The sequence below is a fragment of the Lathamus discolor genome, chromosome 1, assembly GCF_037157495.1.
Source record: "Lathamus discolor isolate bLatDis1 chromosome 1, bLatDis1.hap1, whole genome shotgun sequence".
In the NCBI taxonomy this organism is placed as follows: Eukaryota; Metazoa; Chordata; class Aves; order Psittaciformes; family Psittacidae; genus Lathamus; species Lathamus discolor.
The window spans coordinates 96769124-96779616 of record NC_088884.1 but is presented as its reverse complement, the minus strand read 5'-3'; positions in this window follow the sequence as shown (position 1 = coordinate 96779616).

Below are 10493 nucleotides of genomic sequence, written 5' to 3'. Positions count from 1 at the left end.
GTTAATTCCTGATCATGAGCTGCAAGAGGGATTCTGCCACACAGATTACAACCCAAAATGTGCAGCTTTTGAAAGAAAAAATTACTGAAACTAGCAGAACTATCAGACTGGCTGCATTTGCCAACAACACAACCCTTGAGGATTTTGTCTGATTTTTTTCTTCAATTATGAAGTCTGAATTAAGTTGGGAGTGTTTGTCTGAAACCCGATCAACCTTATCTGAAACCTTATCGACAGGTGATATTTCAGCTGAAAAACAGATGAGCAGCTCTTGCTGTTTCTCTTATGCCACCGGCTTCTTATACAATCTAAATAAATTGCTGAGAATGGCGCTCTAAATCAGGGATTTATATTGACCAGCCTTGAAGGAGTAACATGAAAAAGACCCAACCTGGAAAGAAGATGTGAGATGAATTTTCGCACTAAATCAAATAGAACAACCACCAAAGAAAAGGGAAAATGCATTTGGAATTCATATTATACACACAAACTATGGAGAGTATGTATTATATCCGTTTCCACATGCTTATTGGCAAGTTTCAATTTCTAACAAGATCTTCCGTCTTTATTGGAGTGCTTTGATGTCTGATGTCAAAAAAATAAACCTATAACAGTACTGATCACTAGAAATGTAACACGCTGAAATCTGTAGATATATCAATATTAGTTTTAATTAATATAAATGAACATATTTCAAAAATATTTATATCAACATCTATTAATCTGTTTCTACACAAACATCTTGACGAAAGCTTTAGCCAAATGTCTGTTTGTAGACACTGATACCCTACCATCATTACTGTTTAATGTCCAAAAAAATCATTAAAACTATGGTATTTACATTTAGGTCAAGTCTAAACATAAATATTTAGGTAGACTCTAAATACATAAATAAAAACAAGAAAAAAATAAGAATACTCTGTTCAAGAGATTAATGAAATCTTTATTAAAATAAGGTGCTCCTTTGAAGAAAAAGAACATGAATGATATGTCCTTGCTTGATATATATATATATGTGATGTTGGATGGTTTAGTGAGAGGTGTCCTTGTCCATGGCAGGGGGGTTGGAACTAGATGATCTTGAGGTCCTTTCCAACCCTAACCATTCTATGATTCTATGATTCTATATATGATATATATATGATATATATATATGAAATATATATCTGATATATATTTGCTTGCCTGTGGATTTTAGTTTCTGAGATAATTTATTTCTGAATCTTTTCTTTATTTCTGTTTAAAATATTGCTAGAACTCCAGTTAAATTTCCATTCGATTCTCTTTGCTCACTAACTCCTTAAGCTTTCTACTTCTGACAGATTACAAGGGTATCATTAAGTAATGCAAGTTCATGTCTTATTAGTAGACAATCCTGTTGACCTTCATTTCCCTATGTTCCATCTTGCATCACATTTTAATGCTGGCAAGTTCATTTTTACCTTATCCAGGCTTTTAGCTCTTCACTTATAAAACAGGCACAGAAAACTATGAGAGCTTTGGTGCTCTGAGCTCACCTTGGAACTGTGGCTTTCCAAGGCATGTTAAAAGGTAAAAGTTCTTCTTTTATTTATATTTGCATGCTATTGTGTGGAAATGCACCTTTTCTTGCTGAAAAGACTGTAAAGTGTAAAGGCATTGGTAGTTTGTGCTGTCATTGTCATTAACTCTGGTGAGTCAAGATGTGAGAATTATTTTTAAGTCTCACCATTCTTCAGAATTATAGCCTGGTCCATTCTGTGACTTTGATATTAAAGTCCCTCTATGGAACTAATATGGTCATACATATATTAACCTGCAATATTAATACTTGATGATAGTGGTTAGCTTGAATTTGTCATGTTTTTTCTCTTTCTCTGCACAGGTCACTTTGACCTGGCTTTAATATGCATGATTTGACTGACCCTTGACCAGCAATATGTATAAGCCCTGAAATAAATAAGGTCTGGTAGCAATACTAATCACCCTCTAAATCTCAGTAAAACAAGCTGGTATGAAGAGGACATAGCCAATTTAATGCCAATAACTTTGTTTTCTAAGCAGAAGGGTATTAAGCAAGCTTTTGCAAAGTACGTGTTGTACTGCCCTTTCATTTCAAGCCAGTGAAGGAAGCAAAGGCATCATCCATCATGAGGATGAAAATCTGCCAGGTATCTCAAAACCTCATCTTTCATCTTCTGTGTGGAAAACTGAAATTAACGCTGCTGATATGAAGGTACAAAATCATATGAGTTCAAGATGTGGATCTTGATATAGACATTCACCTAAAAATATGAAAGTGGAACTTTTCAGCTGGTAAATCTTAGTAGTTCTGTATATATGGGAAACTGCATCATAATCATAAAGCATGAGGAAAAAACAATTTCAGATACTATACTGAAATCTCCCTTTTCAATACAGGAATGAGTTACATCAGAATAGTTTTAATGGGAACACCTATTTTACTTGTTTTGGAACCTTCTTTCAGCCAGACAGTATAAACTAGACAAAGCATTTGCATTTCTGGATTAAAGAAAATTGCCTGGTTTATTTCTTAAAAGCAGTAAATAGGCATGAGCCATTACCAATTGTTTAGTCAATATCCACAAACAGATTTTCCACTTTTATTATATATGGCACCTCTATTCAAAGATACTTATACATGCACCTTATTTTTGTAAATATGTTTTAACACCTCATAGGAAAGCACAGTATTTCACAATAATCTTGTATTGGTTTTTAAATACTATCTATAATACAACTTTGATTAAATGTAAGCTTTACATACCTGAACAAATGTAAAAATTAGTTTTCTATCTAACCTAATCTTGTTCCTCCAAAGAAAAGGTTTCTATCAAGTATTCACCTTTCATTCTAGTTATCTGGCAACAGACATTCTGAAATACGGAGCTGCTGGCTGGGTGCAGGCTCTTACATGCTGTATGTATCATCCGCTGGGTTGCTGACAACCACTTGAGGATTGAGGCCCAGAAAACAGCAAAAACTTGCTCCCAACCAAGTATGCATTGTTTTCTGTGCACAGAAAAGAGACAGTAATTTGCTTTCCTGGGATATGCATTTGAATAGTCACATCTGTATGACATGGAATTAGATTTTTCTCATAATATTGGAACTGATCAACTGTGTAACAAAAATTTCTTTTTAAGAATTGTGTTGTAAGCTTGGACAGGATTTACAAGAAGTGAAGAAAAAATGTTACGGTGAGGAATGATTTGAAGTGGCTTTAATATATCCAGCCTCCCCTTCAGACAGGAATATTTTATGTGTTATATCAAGTAATTACTGAATTAATAAATTCTATTATATGGCATTCAAATTCATCATAAGTAAATTTCTGAGGTATGACCTTTTTGTAAAAGTTGGCTACTGATAGCATTGGGACACCTGATGTAAGAACAGGCTTAGAACTATGTGACATAGGCTTTCATTTGCTTGTTTACTGGAGATAGCAATGAATAATTTTTTTTTATTAAATTTCTAAATATATCTTCCTTTTTGTCCTGGGTTTACCAGTAGCTATTTTTCTCCTTCTTAGTAGCTGGTGCAAGCTCTGTGTTTTGACTTCCAGCCTGGGAAGAGAGCTGATAACACCGATTGTTTTTAATTGTTGTGAAATAATGTTTATTCTGGCCAAGGACTTTGTGAGTCTCATGCTCTGCCGGGGACAAGGGGAGGCCGGGAGGAAGCAGAGACAGGACACCTGATCCAAGATAGCCAAAGAGGTATTCCATACCACAGCACGTCATGCCCAGGGAGGTAACTGGGAGTTACCAGGAAGGGCACAGTCTCTCTTTGGAGGGGTCGAACTCATTCGGCGGTGGTATCGTATTCTCTTCTCTTGTTATTTTCTCTTATCGTTATTATCATTGGTGGTAGCAGCAGTGATTTGTGTTATACCTTAGTTACTGGGCTGTTCTTATCTCAACCTGTGAGAGTTACATTCTCTCAATTCTCCTCCCCATCCCTCCAGGAGCGGGGAGGGTCGGGGTGGGGGGGAGGAAGGAAAGAAAGAGGGAGAAAAAAAAAGGGGGGGGTGCAGAGTGAGTGAACAAGCTTTGTGGTTGGGTTTAAACCACAACACCTTTTAAACAAGAAAAAAATATCAGGATATCAGGGAATACATATAGTTAAGTAATCAGAATACCAATCTCTTGGCTCTTTATTCTAGAGAAATCTGTAGTTTTAAAGAGTTCAGATGTTTCTCAGAAGCTTGAAATCATCTGAACAATTTACCCTTATTATGCTTTTTGTTGAATATAAACAATATTAAGTAAACAATTTTTTTTTTTTCCAGAATTGTGGACGATAGTGTTGAGTTTAACTCATAATTAGTAAACAAGAAATAGCATTTTTCCTTCAGTGAGGTGCTTTGTTTTTGCTCATGTAAGATGATAAAATGGAAGGTGAAATTATTTTCTCTGCTCCAGAAATTCTGTTTTGATTTTGTCTACAGAACAGCAGCTTGATGTCATATGTAATGATTTAATATGTGCTGTATCAATGAATATCTGCAGGATTAGGTATTGAAGGAGTGGCTACAGCCTCTCTAGGTCAGAGAATTTGCAGATGGAGGCCCTGAAATGAAGACTGCAGGAAGGCAAGTAGGGTATTTCAGTATTTTCAGATTATGTGCATCTGGAGCAGGCAGGCTCTGAAAATGCGTCTCTGGACATACAGGAAGAAAGCAATGACATGTGGTTTAATTAGCAACAGAAATGATCAAGCCCTCTGAAAATTTTTGGTGATTAGCTTTTATGGATAAAGTTATAAAACCTCCCTCGCCTACAGGACACTCTGGTCTACAGCCAGGTCTCCAAGCAGCTTTGCAGAAAGTATAAAGGCCACAAAGAGAGAGCACTTCTCTCAGCCAACCCATCATTAATAGAAATAGAAATCCCAGTCCTTTGAAGGCAAGAAAGAGTATGCAGAAAGTTATTAAAGAAAAAAAAATATATTCAAGGAATATATGGCTGTTATTCCTAGAGATGACAACATGGTAACTTATGTCCCAAACATGACAGAAGGATCAGAGTAGTAAGATTAGTTTATATATGTCTGATGATAATGTGTGACCAAAGAGGAGAAATGGAGCAAGCAGTATCATTGGGAGATCTTTTCAAACTGCACTCACACAGCACTCCCTTGCTTCATACCTTGCAATGGGAAGAGGAACCCTGAAATGAGAGGTTCTCCCAGACTGCTGTGCATTATGCCTTTGTGCACACTGCCTGCTGAACAGGGGATAATTCTGACAATGATTGTGGCTTCTGCAATAGATCTTTGTCTCTTGAGAGCTGCTAAGAATAGTTATGTTCATGTAGCTCTTTCTTTGAATATTATTTGGCACATGGAGCCAGGTGTTTTTAGCATGGGGTGCCAGAAAGATGGCCCTGGGATAACATGAGCTTTAATCCAGTCGTTATCTATACAGAAGGCTTATCTGCAAGGAGAAGTGGGATGTTGACTCTAGATGTACTTTAATTCATTACGTGATCAGGGAAAATAAAAGAGGGGATACCAGGAACCCATGAAAGAAGGAGTGGGTAAGTTAATGTTACTATGTTGTCTTCAGTATGTATCATAGGTTAGAATTCAGACCAGTTTTTGAGATAGTAATTGGTCCAGTTTTGTACTGTAGAGCCCAGTAGTTATTCAGAAGGATCAAGGTCAACCTAGAAATCACCTTAGGGGCTACAAATATAATTCTGAACCACTGGATAAGATGAAGTCAAACGCAACACCTTGTGAATCAAGCAGTTCTGTAGCTAGATTGTTGAATGTTGTTCTTTGAGTGATTTTTTCTTCTTTTTCTCATTGTGACAAGGAAAAAATCAAACAAAATAATTAAAGTTTTATCTAGCACTTATCTATTTTTCCCTAACTGAGCATAGCCACCTTTAACAAGTAAATAATCCTTCCTGCCTTGTAGCTGTTGTGAGTTGGCTTAGATTAATCGTTTGAGGAAAATTACTGCTTGATTGACAAACTAACGGGCTTACATCTTCTTTTAGGACATAAGTGTGTCCTTTGCATATGAAACATAATTACATGATCATGTAAGAAGCTCCAGCAAAAATGTCAGCCCTAGAGTTAAGATTGACTGTTAAAAACAAGACTTCCGATATTATAACCTCTGAGCAAAAATTAGCATGCTGGTTCCCTAGGCAATCAGAGCACACAGAAAGCACAGAGGATCAGGATTTCATCCTGACAGATGTATTATTGAGAAAATGGCCACTTTTGGCTTTGTGATTATTTGCTCAGATGTTTAATCTTCACATGATAGCAGAGCTTGCAGAAACTGGTTGCAAGGCTGTTCATATGTGCCTGAAGCTGAGAGCACACATCAGGCTTGCACTTACTGAGCTAAGAAGCGGCCAGGTGAATCCCTTGCCCTGACAATGAGGCAGCACTCAGAGATAGGAGGAAGTCAGGTTAAACACACTGAATTCCTTATGCCAAATGGACCAGACCTAATCACAGAGACTGACGGCATGTTTACACTACCCAGCGCAGCATGACACAGAAGCTTTGCAGTAACTAGCTCCAAGCACAGAGCCATGCTTATCCAGCTGTATTGCTTCTGGTTCGGGCACTAGATGAAGCACAGCTAGATCAATGAGGTGCTGCAGGACAGAAGAGCTTCCTGGAGAACCTGGACTTGGAATAAACAGCAGCCTGCTAAGCAGAGCCTCTTCTCTTGAGGTGTGGCCCTTCTGAAGCCAAATCTGTCCCCTGCCCACTGTGCAAACCAGGTGCTGGAAGAAATGTTTAAAATTGCTTATCACATTTCCAGGATAACTGCCCAGGCTGTTCATGCTGTTGTTAGCATTTATCATGTGCTCCATTCTAAAAATCTGAAAATGGTGAAAGGACAGGTTTTGGTACTGGTTTGCAACCTGCAGGGCTGGTCAGCTCAAGCCAATGCAAGTACATGGAGCAGGACTTGTACTAAATGTGCCTCAGTACTCCAATTTGATGTGCCTTTACTCTTTTTTCCAAATAGCCAGCAACTTTGGGGTTTTGACAAACCACTTAGACTCAGGAGTTCAGATCAGTTCAAGGATAGGAATTAATTTTCGTCTTTCCTTGATATAGCCATGTCCTCAGAGATAAGTCCTCCCTTCTCAGCTGCCTACCATTCTGATATTGTCAATGGTTAGGATGGTTGGAATGTTTCCTTTATTTAACATTTCTTCTATTTATTTACCTATTGTGACATTTGTGACATAAACACCAGGATGGACTTGGCAGCTGAATGATATTGCTGTAGCCCCAGCTCTCAATACAGACACAGTGTGTGCTGTGTTGGTACTGTGCTGCACAGCCTCAGCACCCATTGAGGCAGCCTTGAATGCCGTGCAGTACTTTGAGCAAAGATGTTGGAAAAAATGCTAACATCCAAATGAAATCCTACCATTTGCACAATAGGATTCTCTAGCTGTTAGCATATAAAAGTAATTTTGTCTTAACTCACTAAATTCATTCTCTTAAATGTCTAAAATGAATTTACCAAGTGAATGTGCAAGGATGGAAAGATAAAGTCTAGTGAATCTGCTTGGTCTTACACATCAAAGTAAAATACCATTTACAAAAATATGAGGTGAAATAGGTCAGTCACATGCATAATAACTTCTCTAGTATAGAATGGTATCTATACAATGTGTGTTGTATGGTATGTTAATTATTAGCTGTTACCATAGTTCATATTTAATTCAAGTCATGTTATCTCTGGTCATTAAAGAATAATATTCATAAGCATCAATTAAATGTAAGGAAGTGTGTGGTTAATATTGAGCTGTTTAATTATGTATCTTGAGTTGGCCTCTAGTAACTACATACTTAGAAAATACTATGGAATAAAACATGCATCTCAATGCAATGCTTCCACAAATTCTAACAGAATGCTTTCAGATTAGGAGACAAGCAGCACAAATCAAAGCAATAAGATATGTTTGTAAACATGTAAAGCAATGCACTCAATAAATACATAGAGCATTTATATATATATATAATTTATTGTCAGGTGATTAAATGTCAGTGCAAATATTTCTCAAGTAACTCCTAAATATTTTAGTCTTTTTTTTATGTTTTGGTATATGCCCAAGTAGATGTCTTGTGTAAAATGTTGGGCTTGATTCCTTATCACACATTGGCCTACTCACATTAATTTTTCTGCTGTTATTTCTGATTTACTTCAAAATTACTGGGAGGGGATGATTCAGGTCGTTCATAACTTGGAATAGTAGTACATCTCAAAGACATTTCACATTCCAGAAATACCAGGATGAATAGCTTCCAGAAATGATGATGTGGTAACGTGAAGTGAATAGTGACTGTATGTACTACTATTGTTAAGTACATTTTGAGCTGTTTCATAAAATTCCTAGAAAATTTCTCAGTAACAGATTTTTACTTGTAGCCTGCATATGAAATCTGGACTCAGACAGAAGTACTGCAATCAGGTAGCTTGGGTTTCAATTCATTCACATTTCCAAATTCCAGAAAAATCTGTTCCTGCAAATTATCCAGATGCCTCAGACACACAGGTTACCTTTCCTAGTGATTATGTTGCATCAATGCAATCGATAGAAAGACAAGAAGTTCTGGACAGAAAAGATTGACACATAACTCCAACAAGGGCACACACAATGAATTCTAAGAAAGATTACTTTCAGGAGAAATGTATGTGAAAAATAATCATATTTATACAGGAAATTATGTTTGGATCTTAGTATATTACAAATCCAACTGCTGATTGCAGGAAATTACATAATGGAAGCTCACCTGCTTGATGGAGAATAGCTGTCCTTGTGCATAAGGGCATATGCCAACAATCTGGGAGTCCAGCCAACATAACAGATCAGAAAAATGAAGTACGAGATTTGCAGCACCCATAAGGCATCGTGGCAGAATACCAGAATGGCAAAAAATTCCAAGTTTGATCTGCATAATTGATTTCATGGGCTGTCATTCCCCTCCTCCCCCCAGTTAGTGGAATTCATATATTTAAAAGAGCAATCGATACACATTTTTTTATGAAAATACAAGCTGGAATACTCTGAGCAAGTCCAATGTCTATTTTTTATCTATTTATGGTCCTAGAAATATGTAATTCTTTTTAATCCAGACATCTGATAATTGTATTCAAAATCTTAAAAAAAAAAAAAAAAAACAACAAACAAAAAAACCAAAAAACCCCAAAATACTAGAATCAATCACATTTTAAGAAGGAAGGAAAATCTGTTTTGCAGTCCAACTCTAGGTGGAGCTTGGTTAGCCTATCATGAAAACTTCTGTATAAAATCACCAGAGGGAAAACTTACCTTTTCTGTCTGCAGTCTTCTCTTCTCAACCACACCGAGGTGAAAGACTTAGGGATTTCTTTAGCTCCATGAGAACTCTAATTAATAATGGCTGGAAATGTAGCAATTACAACACAAATATAGTACAATTATGTTTAATGCTTAGTTTAATCGTTATTCTGTTTTGGTAATCATTTATCTTTCCCCAAATTTAAAGCTTTGCAGAGCTAATGAATGGCTTTCATCTAAGTTCTGTAATTTTCCCTTACTATATATTGTTAATTAATTTCAGTGAACACTGGATGAGAGAATGTTACTATCTACATCTCAAAAAAAAGTTCTACCCTGTGAAAAGTTGCTATGTATGGAAACTAACTATTGCAATCTCACTGTTTTTTACTTGGGTGAAATACTAAATTATATGAAATAATCTGAATCTGGAAAAAGCCTTGAGAGCATTCATTATTTTCAAATTAACAAATGAATGCACTTCTCAGATCACACATTTTAACGAGAAAAATTTAATTTTAAGTTTTTAGGGATACTGCAATACCAGAATGTTCCTAAAAATCTTTCCTAGGCATTTCATTCTATTAAAAAGGCATTGGGAATTATTGTGACTGTTTTGCTTGTTTTCCTGTATATATGCATATATGTTTTCATACACACACATACACACATACACATACGTTTTCAGATACATACACACACATAGAAAAACAAACAAAATATGTTTATGTTTGTATATATACAAAGACACTTGTGCATGCAGGTTTTCTGTATATATTTTCAGGATGAGACTTACTGATTCTGCACAGTTCTCTCTCTACAAACCTCCTTACTGCTCTGCACTGCCCAAGAGTGAGGTGACTTCTCTGCCAGGATTCAGTGTCCCTTCTGGCTGAGCATCTCCTTGTGCAGAAAGAAAAGGCAGAAAACCCACTTTGTTGCAGTTGGCTACTCTTGTAAGCAATTTGTATCATGCGCTGTTTACATACAAACACACAGAAATAAGTATGCAGCAGAAATGATGGTCCTTAGCCATATTTGAAGTTTAAAGACAATGACATACCAAACCCGAAAGAAAAACCTGTGAATCACTGACATGTTTTCACTACTTCCAAAAAACTGAGAAAAAATAGCCTTTTTTTAAAAAAACCCAAAACTATTGGCTTTGTTGGCTTAAGG